Source organism: Nesoenas mayeri, assembly GCF_963082525.1.
Source record: "Nesoenas mayeri genome assembly, chromosome: Z".
Taxonomy (NCBI): Eukaryota; Metazoa; Chordata; class Aves; order Columbiformes; family Columbidae; genus Nesoenas; species Nesoenas mayeri.
Genome location: NC_137542.1, coordinates 71,364,938 through 71,378,934, shown reverse-complemented (window position 1 = coordinate 71,378,934; position 13,997 = coordinate 71,364,938).

Genomic DNA, 13,997 nt, shown 5'->3' with positions numbered 1-13,997 from the left:
CTCTCCTCTCCTCTCCTCTCCTCTCCTCTCCTCTCCTCTCCTTTCTATTCTATTCTATTCTATTCTATTCTATTCTATTCTATTCTATTCTATTCTATTCTATTCTATTCTATTCTATTCTATTCTATTCTATTCTATTCCATCTTCCTCTCCTCTCCTCTCCTTTCCTCTCGTCTCCTCTCCTCTTCCCTCCCTGATATTCTCAACCTCTCCCTTCCTTTCTTCCCCCTTCCCTTCAGCTAATGCAACCAGACACTTCAGACCAGTAAGTTCAGCTGAAGTACATATAATATATATATAGAAATGTAATTTCTCCCACGCTGACCAAAACAAGATGCCCAGTTCCCTGACTTTCAGATAATTTTGGTGGGTTCTAGAGGGGAAACCAAGTTGGTACTTATCCATCTGTTAAAAAGAAAGAAAAGATGCTCCTTCTGAAGAAGAATAATTTTCTTATGCTATCTGTGATCACATTTAACTTTTTTTCTTGTTGCGCTTCTATCTATTCTAAAGTAATGTGATGTATTTGGCAGTTATGTTATTTCAAAACTTAATTGCTCTGTATTATCTTTGAAATACCCTAGGCAACTATTATATTCTGATTTTCTCAACAAAAGCTGGTGCTTCTTATTGACAGTAGGGTTCCTGGAAATCTTAGTCTTGTTCAGTGTAGAGTTCACAGCAAGAAATTGAATGAAGCATAATTGAAAATTAAATTCAACAAATACAGACAATTTAAATTTGTGATGGGAGAAATTGGATGATTCTAGGCAGTCCAAGCACCTCATTGGATTCATCATACAAACTCATTTCAAGAAAGGACCCCAAGTAATATTAGATATCTTTATTTAAACTTTGCACTAGCCTTTGCCTCTCAGTTCAACTAAAGCTGTGCTTTTTTTCTGGGGCCAGCAATACCATACAAATTGAAAAACTGTGAGCAAATCTGATCAGGGGAAGAGAAAAGTTCTCTGTCTCATATTTGCAATGTGAGTCCAATTCCCTAAGGAAATAAGGCATTTGCAATCATGTTTCTATGTCTGTGTACGTGAATAGTTATGTCTATCTCCCTACATTTCCTCTCCCGTAGCTTTGAACCAATATTTGAATTATAGCTAAGTTTAACAAAAGAGCAGTTCTCTCCTGTATGTTGTACACATGATTTTTCTTGGACCAGAAAAAAATGTACACAAGTAAGTTTAGGAGTGAACATGACATGACAAAAGTTATCAGTCAAAATTTGCACATCATTATGTATCAGAGAAGTTAATCTCAAGCAGAACAAGTTTAGGAAACCAGGATCCATCTGTTCTGCTCTTCAAGGGACAACCTGGGTTTGTTTGGTTTGTGTTTTGATTTGGTTTGGGTTTTGTTTGTTTGGTTTGTTTGTTTGTTTGTTTTTGCTTGTTTATTTGTTTGTTTTAAAAAAAGACCCAAAGGACATAGAATATTATGATTTGAATGTGTTCTGTGTAGGTATGGAACAACGTACCATTTTTTTAATAGAACTTGCCCTCTTGCGCTCTTTTATGACTTTTCTTTAATCTCCTATTTTTCTTTAAAAAGTGGCTCAGTATCTTTTACTTCATTTCTTAGCAAGAGCCATCCCAGAGAAGGCTGATAAAGAGTCTGGAATTTGAGTACTTGGAATCCACAGAAGAGTTTATCTGATAACTTCTTTTAACGTCTGGCTAATAACCATTGGAGACCAACATGTATGTTACTCGATAATAAGACTCATTCCCTTCAATCTGGTGTTTTTCACACTTTCTTATCTGGGCAACTCAAGGAAAAAAATCAAATTGATTGGCTAGTATCATGGGTTGGAGGGCTAAATCACATATATGTACTATACCTAAACTGTCAGTCCTGATAAACCATGTCTTAGCAATCATTTGTCCACATAGAAGAGTTTATATCAGCTACCAAAATTCACTGGCTGTGCAGAAACAAGCCAAATGGTCAGCTTGAAGAGGGCAAACCTGTAAGATATCTTAATAGCACTCTGGAGAAGCACGGGATTCATACATACCTACATCACAGAGATCTGAAAGTAGATGATGAGTCCTACTGCTGATGTTCTGTCCATAAATTAATTTTATGTGCCCCCGTGGCAAACTAGTGGGAGGCTAGGTGGGAAACCAAAGGGCATTTCAAACATGTCATAGTCCTATATGTCAGGAAATAAACTATGAATCAGTGACTATCATGGAGCTTGGACACTCCTCACACAATATGTAATGCAGGTGTCTTAATCTGGAGCTGAATGCCACCCAAAATGTCCACATATTATAGATGACTACTTTTACAGCCATGGGTATATATGGACTTATTGAAGACTGACCATATAAACCAGACACATGGATGGTTAGATTATAGTCATCTCCCGTCTGGAGCTCCATAGCCATGAATTTGTGGTTTTGTATAAGAACTAATGAGCCCTGTTGAACATGGATAGAGGAAATCCTGTCTTCCCTCAAGCATTTACAACAATAAATAAAATCGAGCCACACCACAGAGTGCAGAACGTGCATCTTCTATGCTATTACTTCACAGACTTTGCCACAGAAATTTTCATCAACTAATTTGCTCCCCAAAACATCTTTACTTCTGTTCATTTAGCTGCAAACTGACAAGCCTCCACTTTGAACATTGATTCTTTTTTATTAAAATAGAGACCACTAAACAAAAGAAAGAAAAAAGAAAGAGAAGCGCTGTGGTGGGGTTTGCTTGTTTCATATTCTTCTAAAATCTTCTATTAAAATTTATGATCATGTTTCCCTAAAGCCCTTGGTAAGATGGACATTTAGCTATAAAGAGGTACCTCATGCAACAGTAATGCAGTGACAACAGTGGGACAGGAAATCGGGTGTGCACACAATTAATTTTTAAAGTATGTAATTGGGACAAGGAACTTATTGTTAAACATAGCCAATAAAGAGAAACTCATACTTGCAAAATGAGTGTAATCTTTACTTCCCTGTATTATGAAGGACAGTTACTAATTATTATGAAGGACAGTTACTAATTTTACTGAGGTTTTTTTATCAGTCCATAGCTTTTGTCTCTAGCTGCCTGCACTTTATTTATGTGCTGTCCTTTTATTGCTGTATTTGTGGCCTTGCTCTTTCCAGTAATGTCTGTCTTGTGCAGCGAACCTCCCAAACATGTTGCTTTATCCTTGTACCATGGAATGGTATTTTCCTTTCGTGTAAAAATAATATTTTTTTTTGCAAGGAAAAGAAGTTCCAGCACCAGCAGTTCTAGTTCATCCTCTTTTCAGTCCAAATAGTTCTCAAGCTGTTCCTAAAATCAGTTTTATTGTCTTCACTCTGAAGCCCTTGATTTCTGTCTTCAACACTAAGTGTTACTAACCATTTTTTCATAGCAGAGAATAAAATCCTTTTTATTGATAAGAGATTAATGGGGTTCCAGGCATCCCCTGGAGTGTGATATGCTTTCCATTTGATGTTGGAAGGCCTCAAATTCATAATATCATGTTCACAGGTACACATCTACAGTGCCAAAACTTGGTTTACTCTGATTCCAGACAGATGGAAATATTATTTTGTGCTTTTGTTGTGTTTAGAATCAAGAAACAAAGATTCCTAATTAAATAAATACAATGGAAGCTGAGGGCAGGGTGGGGGGAGAGTCGTGCAATATCACTTTAAGTTATTGGTAGGATGTGGGGTTTTTTGGTTGTTTGGTTGGTTGGTTTTGAATTTTTTTGTTTGTTTGGTTGTGTTTTTTTTTTTTCCATGTTTGGTTTGGTTTGGTTTTCTTCCTGCTAATGTACTTCACTCCTAAGTGTCAAAGCACTGAGATTATCCAAGTCAGTACACTCTCTTCGCCTCTGAGGCTGAATCATTTTGCTATCTACCTTCACCTGAAAATACAAAGTAGCCCAGGGAACTGAAAGAAAAGTGGGGAGGTGAAAAGGGGTTTTGAGGTTTTTTTCCTTCTCATTTTTAATAAAATTCCACTTCAACAACTAGGGAGAAATGCACTGTGTAAGTGTTGGAAGAAATTACTGTTCCTTAGTAATATCAAATGATATTGTATGTTCTCTTGGCTTGGCATTTTTATCACTGAATATAAAGACCAAGAGTCCAGTTTAATTCTCATTCACTTTGATTCAAATAATTTTTATCCCAAACACTGATGAGCATGCAAGTATCTTGTTTTTTTCTTGCCAAATTGGGAATCATATCTGACCAAAAAATATCCTTCAGCCATATGCACTTTCTCATCATAATCCCTTTGTCCTCCTGTTTAAAATATTTTAAGGGGAACAGTTCCCTGCCTATAATATCTACCAAAGTACTCAGGCCACAGATTATTAGAGAGAAGAAACACCAATTTTTTGTTAGATAAGTAACTCAATGAAGAGTGTGTTCTACAGATAGAGTGAGTCAGGTTATTTTAAAATAAATCATTGTATTTAATCATGTATTATGATTATTTTCAGAAGAAATCAGTTTCTTGCTTTCTTAAGACTTTTTCCCAGAACATGGTGGAGGAAAATGAATTAATATTGCAAGAAGAACGTATTTCAACTTAATTCCTAAAATGAAACATACAGTATTTTCATTTAAACATATTCCTTTGTTTAGGAGTAAGTATGCATTTATAAATATAAAAAGAGTCAAAAAAAAGCCATTAAAAACAAACAAACAAAAAATCTATCAGAAAACCTGCCTTTGTTGTCTTGATTTTTTTCACACCTTTTTTTGTTTGTTTGTTTGTTTTTCCTTTTTTATGTTTTAATGATGCTTGGTTTAAATTTCTCTTCCAGAATGTTAGAAGTCCTTACTAGGTGGTTAAATGAGATGTTCATCCAGTTCTAGCCACAGACCCCACTCTCTGATGACCTACACAGGACTTACCTTGTTATATCCCCAGTGGTGTAACTTTAGGTCACAGAGTAACAAATCAGGTCTTTAGTTTTGGCTGTCCCTGCTTAAATCGCTATTCTACCAACCAAGAGGGCTACCACCACACACTGTTCACAGGACACTTATTGAATGAATTAACATAGTCCTTGGAATAATGATTTTATAACAAACACGACATCATCTCATTAGCATGATCACTTTCATGCTAAGTGGAATACCTATTACTGCATTACGGTGAGGAAAAGAAAATACGCGCTTGACAGTGTATCTGAAACATATATATTTCTGCTTTTTTTTCTAGATGTTCCTTTGCAAATCATGCTGACTAGAACATTTTGAGAGAAACAGGTGGTTCAAACTGGCTTTGTTTGTAAATGACACTGAGAAAGCAATAGAGGTTTTTTTACTATTGGCACATAATATTTTGATGATTTTTTCATATTCTGCTTATTCATCTTTATATTTAATCTATATGGTCATATAGAATCTGAGTACTTGAATGTCTGCATTATGATTTAAATGATTTAAAGATTTTATGTGTTTGAGGAAGTCACCAATCATGCATCCAAGTTGATTTCATAATTATTACAATGAGTAATTACATGATTTTTTTTTTCATTTAGGCTTTGCATATGAACAGTTAACTTCAATTATTTGCTATTCATATTGTGTAGCATTCATCTAAGTCATGTGGTGAAATATTGTTCATTAATTTGACAACTGAACCCTTATAATTAAAAAGGAATGAGCATATGAATAGCAAGCTAGCAAGGCATTGTCTGTACAAAATGTCAGACATGCTAAAATTTGTTCTGAAACTTATGTTACTTTGTGAAAATTGGGAGGTAACTCAGAGTTCTTCCCAAACACACAGACAACAAGAAATAGAATTCTAAAGAATTTTGACTATTAGATTTGGGGGTTTTGTTTGTTTTAATAAATGTTTAAAAGTAGTGTTCTACATGCATGCTTAAGATCCTAAATGGCTTATTTATCAAAGGCTAGACAAGAGCTGTCATTAATTTGGGTAAAAAACACTCTGTTCTCAGGACTTCAGAAACTCAGTTCATTTATTTTAGCACCTATGGAGATGTGTCTGTGAGTCAGGAGCACATATTTAATGGGAAGCAAGTGGTATACATTTCTGGAATTACATAATGTCATGTACTGATAAGGATAATGGCCAAAACAATGTGGCAAAACGAGTTCATTCAGCCACAGGAGATGATACATTCAGTATAGGGTCAATTGTGATTTACATATCAACGACAAGCTAATGAGCCACAGCCCAGGCTGGCTGGTTGATACAGGTGGTGGTGGGTGTGGCAAAGGGCACATAGATCCACCTTCTGATATGCCCAGCATGGCACAAAGGGAAAAGCTAAGACCCTTCAACATGACATTGTTGATCTTTCGCAGTCATCCTTTCCCTCCAGACTTAACAGCTCCACATCGCAATCATACTTTCCCTCCAGACTTAACAGACATAACAGCTCCACAAAAGACCAAAAGATATGTAAGCAGGCAACCCAGAGGTCTATAAAGGCCCACCTGATGCAAGCACTGGCAGTGCCCGCCCACCATCCTGAGGACCACTCTGCCCAACAGCCTGACCATATAAACTGAACAAGACACCAGAAAATGCCACACATCGCTGGACCCAAGACTGTGAACTCCATCACACAGAAAGCAAAGCCATAAAGATGGTGAAAGCTTTCTCTCTATTTTCTTTCTTTCCCATACTTCTACCTTTTTGCTTTCCTTCTTACGTGTAACATAATAACACAAGATTTACAGCCCTGCATATGCCGCAAACTTTTAATGTTTACCAATCAAACCTACAATAATGTAAATCCTTCTGCCACCAAATCATATACCATTTGGGTCAAGCTGCAAAATAAAAGCCTTTGTCTGCAAACCTTAAGTACTGTGTGTACTTTTTTCCAACCAAAGGGGACCCATGAACCTGAGTCACTTCTGCCCCTCACTCATACCTGAGGGCAGGACGTGACACATAAGTATGGTTCTTAAAGATGTTCAGGTGTTTCTTCAGTATTAAATCCAGTATTGAATTCCTAGCATTCTGCTGCGTAAGCCTTAGAGTCATGCACTCTGGATTTCCATATCAGCAAGTACGCAAAAAAGGTGTCCTAACAAACACCTAACACACCCAGGGGAACTTGAGATCAAGAACTTTCCCCTAGTAATAATCGCATCCTACAGCATCGCAGGAAAGGGACTGTTTTCCCAAGGGCAGGGCTTAGATATATTGCAACCTATGCCTTATTGATATGACATTAAAATACGTTTTCCAGGAAAGCATCTGAGATACTTTTCTTGCATCTTCATCGTGGAAATTATAACATGTCAACTGGCTGCCAGTATTTCCAGTCAAGTTTATGTAATGCATGTCCACACATCAAAATACAGCATGATGGGGTTACTACGATTTAGTGATCCTTGAATCCACACAGTCTTCATTAATGTGCATACAGATTCTATCTGTATTGTAACCTTATGAGTTCTTCCAGACCTGTACTGCTCTTGTAAAGCAGGAAAATATTATTTCTACACCCACAGTTTGCTCTCTAGACTCTATCTGTGCCTCTAGTTCCCACATTACATATAGGTGCAGGCAAATCCTGAAGAAATTTGTAAATCATAATCATTAAATTAAATTAAATTAGTCCAGTGCCTGTTTTCACAAGCAGGAATGAACCTGCTGCTGTTTAATCCATTTTATTCAGGAAAGCAGCAGTGTGTTATCTATCTCACAAAGTCACCTGTTCCTGTATTCCATCCACTGCTCATTCCCTGCCTGATAATTGGAATTTCCCTTTAAAGACACTGAGATCACCTTATAGAAGCTAGGTTTACTTTTTGAGAAACATAACTGGGAGAGAAGCTTTAGATGAAGCAAAATGTATTTCTTCTTTTCCTTTGTTGAAGGAGTTATTTGGAGCTCTACTCAGCTGTTCTATCAATACAGCTGGTGGTGGTAAAGTGCAAAGAAAATGAAATCGATGAAAATATTCTTGATGGATCTAAGTTTCAAAGAGATAACATCAAACAAATCTCATTTTAACTTTTCTACACAGAACCAAAAACAGCAATATAGATCTTTAAATGACCTGTTAGTAGCTATAATATATGTAACTGTTATCAGGTCCTAATTTTCTTCTCACTTCCTTCTTCTTTCTAAATAACACTTTGATAACACATTCAAAAAGACACAAACATCTCAAGACACAATTTTATAAGGAGTTTCACAGTTCACTGATCCTTAAGAAAAGGAGTTCTCAATGTTTTTCAGATAAATTTGAGATCACTTTTTATTACTTAAAAGATTTAGTAAGAATAGTAAGTCCAGTTTACTACAGCAAGGGTCAGGGTAAGATATCTCTACAAAATTGGAAACAAAATCCATAAAAGAAAGAAACAGTAAAAGATACTTGCAAGGTCATTCTGGCAACTGACCCAGTTCTTGTCAAAATCCATACATTTTCTTCCCTCCTCAGGGTCTGGGTTGAGGGGTGATACAGCGTTCCTTTGAGTATTCCTTCTGAAAACTGACTTCGATCTACAGAAAAAGATCTAATCCTTTACCTCTGGTTCACTGACAAAAAAATATGTATATTAAATACATAATTTAGGTTGCACCTTGTGTTCTAGCGATCTTATTTCCTGACATTTAATGGAATACTTTCACCACATACCCATTTTACATTTAGTATTATGTAAGCTTGCTTGAAACAGGGATGTTTTTGAAGGCTGTTGGTCAGTGTTCATATTGGTGCAGTTTAGGTGTCATTTAGTACCAGATTTAGTATCTCTGAAAAGCTTTTTGTAAAGTTGACCCTGATGAAGCTGTGATTTCCTACTCTTACAGAATTTCTGGGATAGACAGATGCTTTGTATATACCTCAACACTTCATGGACCCTATACCTGAAGAAACAGTATTCATAAACCTTATAACATTACCATAATTGTCAGTGCTGCAAAGAAATTTAAATCTCATATGATTAAAAATGGAATTCAGAATGATGTTGTTAATCTGGATAAAATGTCTTCGAATGTTTTTATTTTTAGGCAACACATTCATGCTTGAACAACAAACATAGGTCCCTTAACCTCTTGCATTAGCCTACAGACCGTTCCTTCACCAACTAGTGTCTATTATGGAGCTAGATGTTTGCTTCTGTGCTGCCCAGAGTCACATACATCTAGTTCATCACCTAGTCAACATTAAAGACCTGAAGGATGTGTAGAAATTCTTTATTCTGTTTGATTCAATGGTCTAATGTCTATAATATATCTACATTGTTAAACTAAGCTGAAAATCTTGTTTTTTTTTTCTAAAAAGTTGTGTCCTCATATCTTCCATATTTCAGAGAAGTCCAATGCTATAGGCTAAAGGGTTTATCAATGAAGGACGAGGCTTTGCTATTTAAGCTATTGTAGAAATTTGGAAATCATTACAATAAGATACTCTATATTCTGGTGGTCATGGAATACTTTTGATTTTAATACTGTAAAAAAAAAAGTTGTTTCTAAACTGTAAAGCCTGGGAAAAGCCAGTCTGCATCACGCTACTATCTTAAGGAAAACATCTTAAATCACCAAACCAATTCAAGATAAACTTAATTTCTCATCTGCACGAAATTCTGAATAAGAAAAATGTATAGAGGTGAATGAGCAGTCAGAAAATATCATGTAGATTGTCCTTATGCTGTCCATTTTCAACCTGAACTGAAAGTTCACATTTTAAACTTATTTCTCTTTACCACACAACTTTTCATTTCAGCAGATGATCCCATATGTCATAACTTTAGGAAAAAAAATAACACAAACCTCTTAGAAGATAAGATAAAATTTTTTTTAGGGTCTTGCAAGATTTCTTCACCAACTTGAGATGATGATCCGATTTTTCAAAGAAACTTTAGAGAAAGACCCAAATGTTCAAATTCATTTTATTTATTACTACATTATATTTATTATTCTCTTGCCCATAAAACTAAGACATCAAAACATATTTTATTAGGCAAACTACACCGTTAATTTAACAGCAGTGGAAACTTACTTTATTAATTTTATAAGGACGAATGTAGAGCAAAAAAACACAGACCATATTTTAAAATCATTATACAAAACATGTTGTTGACATTCTGGAGATAAGGTTCCCACTAACCAACAATAATAGATCTCTTCCGACTGCTAATAGCTGTGGAAAAATTGTTCTGATTAATCTGCAGTATGGCTCTGAGAAGTGAGTGGGATTAGGTCAGTGGCAATGTACTTGTCACTGGCTACTGCTCTGATAGTTATGATTTAAATATTTCACAGAATTTAAGGTCAGTTGGTTTCTTCTAGTAGCAAGGCCTTGAATGCACACAAATAGACCACATAATTTCCCTTGATATTCCCATTACTGAAGGACACAGGCTCTTTTCAAGGCAAATGTTCACCTGTGACGGCTCTTGGGCTGGCCGAATCTTAATTACAAGTTGAATTATATGAAAAAGCTGTACACGGCCAAAAGTATTTATGAAGTTGCCATGGTTTGTATTTAAGATGGCTCCACCTTAACTTGAAAAGGTCCTGAAGAAAGGATCTCCTGAAGGTTTTGGTTGCATCTTTGAGGAAAAGAGACAATTTCCTCAGATGGAAAATACATAATAGAATGGTCAAGAGGAGTCAGCACTACTCCATGAAGATCATTGTAATTGATTTGACTTGCTGATAATTGTGAGATAATTCTGTTCACTTCAGACATTTTAACCTGCTGAGTTTGTTTGATTGGTTTTGGTTGGTTGGTTTGTTGGGTTTTTTTTTTCAGTTGTGATTTGTACTGAATTATGATTTATTTCTCTCTTTCATAGCTTCTCAGGCGAAGACATAAGTAAGAACTGAACTCTATAATTGCATGATGGGCAGTAAAAAAAGACAAAAAGGTCAAGCTTTTTCCAGCACATCGTACACCAAGGGATAATGACTTGTGTTTCAGATGTTTCGACTGGGCATTAAGAAAACCTTTCTCATTAGACCAAGGATGCAGTACTGGAACATGTCACCCAGGGATGCTGTGGAGTCCCCACTCTCTGAAAGATTACAGCCTCATTTGCTCTGATCTAGTGATGACTAGTAGAACCTGCCTTCAATCATGAACTAGATGATTTCCACAGGTTTTCTCCAACCATTGATTCCGTGAATTGGTGACACTGTTTATCCTGTGGGATCATCTGATATAGAAAGTCCAGGGAAGAAGATGAAGGACCTAGGTTTGGATTTTGTATATATATATATAAATGAGGTCATGTATCTTTCAGCCATGGTATCAACCTACCCTTGTGCCCTGAATAAATAGAAGTGGTCAGAATATTTAGGAGATCCTTACTTCCTTACCAAAAAAAAAAAAAAAAAGCAAAAAAAAAAAGCTTATGCAAGCAGTTACTCTTGCAACACAGTGTCTATCTTGGGGAAATAGAAACAGAAAAAAATATTTGTATGTGAGACAATTCCAAGAAGTTTTCGTCTATACTTTCCATGCCACAACCCAAAGGTTTTCACTGAAAAAAAAAAGTAAAGAAAGCACAGACTGATAAACTTCCTACTGTGCCTGCACAGGTACTCTTGCTCATTGCACTGCCAGGGGTGGAAGGCTTTTACTAGAACTGTGTTAAGTAGCTTGAGAAATTAATTTTCCTATAATAGAGACATCTTTAAAAGAATGATCTTACTGTGCAGTAAATCAATTCATGTGACAGATTTATTATTTTATTGGGAATTTTCTCAAGGGTTTTTTCCCTTAAGAAAGGAAAAAACTGTTGAGATAAAATTAGAACTGGCTGAAATATCACAAACAAACAAACTCTCCTACAGAAAAACTGTAGCTACTTTGGAAGCTCTAAGAGATTGTTATACTTTTTGCAGAGCAATTAATTTACCTTCAGTGTCAACTGAGCTGACAATCTCAACCTTTATTTGTATGCATTGTAGCTTTTAACTTGTAGGTGATTCCTGATTTCAGAAAGACAGTAAAATAAGGCCAGAATATAACAGAACAAAAAGTATTTTAGGTATCTTCAGGTTGTTTCCAATTCACTAGAGCTTAGAAAACCTGGATATCTCTTCATCAAGTTTAAGCTATGTGTGACCAGTCAGTGAAAAGTTTACATGAATCATTGTTATGAGAGCATGATATTTAGAAGCCCAGGCTTCTTTTCTCCACTTCTGCTACTTCTTTTCCATATAATGTCATGCAAGCCATTTAATTTATCTTTGCTTGTACTTCTTGATTCTCCATTCCCTCTTAAATTAAATGCCTCATTTGAGAAGCTTCGTAGGAAGCTGTACTTTTCAGAAATATTTACTACTTAGTATGGAGTAGTTTTTTTGAGGAGGGAGTGAAGTTATCTTAAAGGAAATAAATTTTTATGCAGACAACCCTTTATTTCCAGATAGAAAGACTCCAGAAGAGAGAAAGCTGTATGCACAGCCATCTGGATAAGGTGAGCTGAGAAAAGTAAGTATAAGAACTACCGCTGGCAGTCCAGAAATGCAATGCATATAATATATTGAAAGTCTTCAAGTTTGCAAAAAATATTTCTGCAAAAAGGAACAAACTCCGTATTTATCATGTCTACTAAAGGCAGGATAAGAATTAATGACAGAGCAGGAGATTAAATTCAATATTTAGAAAGGCAAGCACTGGAATAAATTAGTAGAATGATCACAGAACCTTACTATTTCTCTGGCAGATTTTCGAGTTTTAGTTATTCTCACTTTGATTACTGGATAAATGATGTCTCCATGTTCTTTTTCCGTTTATGACTCTACCATTATCAAAATTGGGCATTTAGTTTTGTTTCAGCAAGACAGTAAAACACAGCATATTTTGTCTAAATATTGAACTGATACATATCCCATTCAGAACAAGAGACAGTCTGATTTTGTGAATGCATTTTGAAGGATCTATTTTTTTTTTTTTTTGTGTAGCTAAACGATATCAATTCAAAACCAAAGCTCTGAGTTTCACCATTGTTACTTAGCAAAACAGGCTCACTCGATTTTTCTTGGCACAGAGCTGCATGCAATTAAGAGTTCCACTAGATGGGTTGTTCCTGCCTACAAAAATGAATAGTTTCTGTATGAGTTTAAAAAAAAAAAAAAAATGAACTTATTCAGCAGTTGAAATATACAATAAAAATGTCACTGCTATCTTTGCTTTAATTATGGAGCTCACATTGTGATTATATTCTATACCAGTTTGTCAGAAAATGAGACTGTAACCATTATTGCTAAGCACTGTAACATCTCTTCACTGAGTTTGTGTGCCCTCATTTTCATTCAGTCATATTCAAACCGTATCCTTTTCTCACAGGTTTGCAATAACTAGGACATTTTTCTAGCTCATTCTGCCTGTTATAAATGAATAGCCTGGAAAGTTTCTTTCTCACTCCCATGTTTAAAGGCACAGATGAAGGACAAAAAATATATATATATATATATATATATATATATATATATTCTGCTATCGTTGTAGAAGAGACCTTCCGCTATTGCAGAGGATCTTTATGGCAGATTTAGTGTTTGATCATTAACCTGATCTAGTGAAGGGTAGTGAGATCGCAGCACATTGCCACAAAGGCCTGGAAAGTGAGGAGAGATGTGAAGAGCAGACTGGAGAAAGGAATGTTGCCCCTGCTTGTTCTTCCAGTCAGAAGGGAGCCTGAAACATGTAGTCAATCATGATTTGAAATAACTCCTCTTCTGGACCAAGAAGCTTAGATCTCAACTGGGTGATCAAGAGTGAACTATAAACTGAGCTCCACATATAAGACTCTCTCAGGAAGAACCAGGGTTCTTAAACAGCTCAACTGAGGAACACATTGAACTGAAAGATAAATTTTTATTGCAAGTTTATACTTTTTTTCTCCTTATTTTCTACAGATCCCATGTAGAATTTTGACATTTTTATCTGTTGATGCCAAACAACATTTTTTCTAGTCATCTTCTAATATAGCCTGTGAGATTTTGTACCGGATTATAAAAATACTTAAAAGCAAACAAAGAAACAAACAAGCTAAAAAAAAAAAAAT